Consider the following 3,840-nt stretch of genomic DNA (forward strand, 5'->3'; position numbering starts at 1 on the left):
AGATCAAGTCCAACACGAGTCTAACAGTAGAGAAACCTCTAGAGACTGAACTGGAGAACTACAGCACTAGATCATCATTATACACCGACTGTCCTCTGACCCCTGAACTCAGTGCTTTCCCCCTTAAAGTAATCTCTGTGCAGACGTCTGTATATCAGGACAGTAATCAGAACCACCGGAACCACCAGAACCACAGTCAGTCCAACCAGCAACATCCAATGATCTACAGCTGAAGGGAAAAGTGGGAAGAGAGTTTAATATGTTGAATTCACTGTTTAAGATCTTCTGTAATTCTCTCATGTTTTACTCACGCCTATGTTCAGTGTCGCTCAGATTTCCCTTCGAGTCTAGAACAGATTCTGTCCAGAATATTGAAAGGTTATTCATGCAGTTTAGTATTAATTTGCTGATTAAACATAATATTTCTGCTCCTCCACTGATCTTCTCTCACCTGTGACTGTGACTGTGATCAAGGCTTCATTATTAGAGTCCAGAGCTCTGTATGTTCCAGTGTCAGTGACTGTAAAGTCATGAATGATCAGAGTCTGGTCACTGACGGTCAGTCGATCACTGCTGACCCCGTGACCTCTGACCCCGTGACCTCTCCTCCACACCTCTGTCCAGCCGGAGCGAGAGTTTCTCTCCACTTTATCAGCGTTGATCAACACAACATCCAACTTCAGATCCTCTCCTTTCTTCACTGAGATCTCATCTGAGGACACACACACACATTCATCCTCAATCACAACTATAATAGTGTCATTTAATCAAGGCCATAATCACATATTTAATATTGGGGGATCAGAGGAAAACATTGGAGAAACCCAATCGACTCTGAATATTAAGTTTGTCCATTCAGTGTTTCTGCTGTTTCTAGTCCTGCACACAATACCAACACTATTACAGGAAATAAAGAAAACACATGATGATGTTTGATCAGTTTTGACTTTACCGTGAATATGAAGATGATATTTCCTGATCTGTCGCTCCAGCTCTCTCTGATCATTATTGTAATAAAACATGTAAAAAGTATTTCCCAGCGTCACTGAATCTCAGATCGTTGATGATGACGTCACATGATCCTTCTTTACACACTCGACCGCTGCAGTTTCTCTCCTCACACACAGGGATGTGTTTCGCCAGACTGTATAAACTAATATCCACAATCTCTCTGTCCTCAGATCCACAGGATAGAGTGACGATTCCTCCCTTTATTCCTGACACAGGTTTAGTGGAGGATCCTGCACACACACACAGCAATATTCACTATATACACACTAGCAATACTGACAAATAAATGTTCTGGCTATTTTCTGTAATCAAAGGATCTTAAAAATTCTAGTGGAGTTATTTTATTAAACTGGATTAAAATAAATAAATAATGATGGAAAACAAGTAGCCATAAATATCAGAAGTGGCACATTACAGGTTTCATATGTTGATGACAGTATAAACCTAGAGATGAGCAACACAACAGAAAAACAATAAACTAGAATAACTACGGTAGTAGCTTGAACTAGTCATAGTCAAAATCATAAATGACACTGACCGCTATAACTGATAAAGCACAGCAGAAGAAGAGGAAGAAGAATCATCCTGGTGAGAAAACAGAAGGTGTGTTATGTGACAGACACACACTACATTACACACACACTTTCAGTTTATTGAAAGATTTTCATCCACATGTGGATCTTACATGATTAAAAAATATCAAACTATAATCTTTTTTTTATCTTCGTTTCTGCCATCATAGAAAGCACAATGGCCGTGTGTGTGTGTGTGTGTGTGTGTGTGTGTGTGTGTGTGTGTGTGTGTGTGTGTGTGCACATGTGCACGTGTGTGTGTGTGTGTGTGTGTGTGTGTGTGTGTGTGTGTGTGTGTGTGTGTGTGTGTGTGTGTGTGTGTGTGTGTGTGTGTGTGTGTGTGTGTGTGTAAATCATGTAGATTCACTGAATTTGCCCCCAGTGGTGAAACATACGAGTGTTTATGGTTTTTACCTGATCTCTGATCAGTTCTATTCATTGTAGATGTTGTAATTAGACAGTGTGATTAAAATTAATAATAGTTAATAGTCTCTTGTTGGCCTTATTATCTGAGCCATGGAAAAAAAAAAACTAAACAAGCCCTGAACAGTAATAAAAGAACACATTATACAGACATTTTATATTTAATCTTATTAGATGATAAGTTAATGGGATTTGATATTTTACTTTGTTATGTGTCTGTAAAAGCTGTTTTTCTGCATGTTTGGTCTGAGTTTGTTGCAGTTTCACTGTTTGTCCAGCAGGAGTCGCCAGCGAGTAGAGATTCGAAACACTGAATCATTTTGCGAACCAAATGTTTCAATTGATTCGAAGCTTTGAAAAGATTCTTTTCTCCGAGACTCCAGTGGCACTCTGAGCTCAACTCTACTTTCAGCTGTGTCTTTCTCCTCCTCTAGAAAGCTCTTCTCTCCTGGATTTAATGTTGCAGAAGTTTAAGCCACTATACTTTCACAATCGGCTGACGCCGATTTAATTTGTAAAAATCGAACTTACGGATTCGCCATTATATTTCATGAGATAGCATTTTCAAGTCATTTTATTATTTAATAGTTTTTTTTTAGTTAAGTGCTTATTGTAAATGGGTATTTTGAATTATTTTATTTACTGAACCGCTACTGATCATCAGATAGCAGCGATATCAGATAGGCTATATCATCATCGGCATTGAAACGGCACAAATGTACATCAGCGCATATGCAGGTTTAGTTTTCCACAAACAGACACAGTCATTAGTATAAGAATATAAAAACTCACAAGCTGGCATTATATTTAAAAATATGAAAACTTACATGGTAAAAGTTCTGCATGGCTCTTATGTTCAACCAGGCTTCATCAAAACAGACAGCTCGCGGACAAGGGTAACTCAGTTCTGGCTGTAGGAAAGGGCGAATCTGGTATTTATACTACATGCAGGACTCGCAGTCAACCTGGAATCTGGGCGGATCTACACAAACTACTGTGAACGGGGAGGGATCTAAACACACTGTACTGTGAACGGGGAGGGATCTAAACACATTGTACTGTGAACGGGGAGGGATCTAAACACACCGATTATAGATTTTTGTAGACCCGCCCCTCGTAAAGTGTGGGTTTTCTTCATTAGGACACCACCAAACCCAGTGGACAATTGATGTTGAACATCGACGTCAAAAAACAGTTCAAATAGCTTCTGCAAGCTAAACTTCCGTGATTATAGTATTAGCCTATATATTATAATACAGATTTTTTTGTCCATTGGTTATTGCACAACCCTACCTTATGGCATGCTTTAAATGCTGACTTTTCCATTTATAGCTAATAGTAATGATACATTAACATCCCTGTTTAACGGGCATTTAACAATTAGCCTATTCAGTCCTGCATTAAGAATACCAAAGGTTTATAACACAGTTTAGCATCAATTTTCTGTTTAAATCATGATGAATAATCCTCAGCTGTCCAAATGCTTTATAAAATAATATTTCTACTTCTCCACTGATCTTAGTGGTGTCGTGCTGACTGAACACGAGACACATATATCCACAAATACTGAACTTTCAATCTCAAGAAGTGAAGACAGAAGTAATCTAGTAAACAGCTCATTTATAATAATATAGTTCCCTCTTGTGTAATATATGTGAACTGCACTGCAATATACAGTCTTGTAGTGAGGAGACCTGTTTATTTGATCAGAACTCAACAACACATTTAACATTGAAGACATTTTTATTTATAGCCGAGCTTTATGTGCCATAAAATAGATGGCGTTTATATTTTCCTTAGACTCACTCAGCTTAGCCTAGCATACTTAATGCTC

General features: G+C 38.4%; 1 long non-coding RNA gene across 1 annotated transcript; it reads right to left on the bottom strand.

Annotated features, from left to right (window-relative positions):
* Window positions 1-318: 318 nt before the first annotated feature.
* LOC130092391 (uncharacterized) lies at window positions 319-1,018 on the bottom strand. The gene is made up of 3 exons (XR_008807915.1): window positions 953-1,018; window positions 452-712; window positions 319-359 (listed from the first exon to the last, which is right to left on the bottom strand). It is a non-coding gene; the product is annotated as an uncharacterized LOC130092391 (long non-coding RNA).
* Between the last annotated feature and the right edge of the window lie 2,822 nt (window positions 1,019-3,840).

The sequence above is a fragment of the Rhinichthys klamathensis genome, unplaced genomic scaffold (assembly GCF_029890125.1).
Source record: "Rhinichthys klamathensis goyatoka isolate OS25496 unplaced genomic scaffold, OSU_Roscu_1.1 h1tg000176l_1, whole genome shotgun sequence".
Taxonomy (NCBI): Eukaryota; Metazoa; Chordata; class Actinopteri; order Cypriniformes; family Leuciscidae; genus Rhinichthys; species Rhinichthys klamathensis.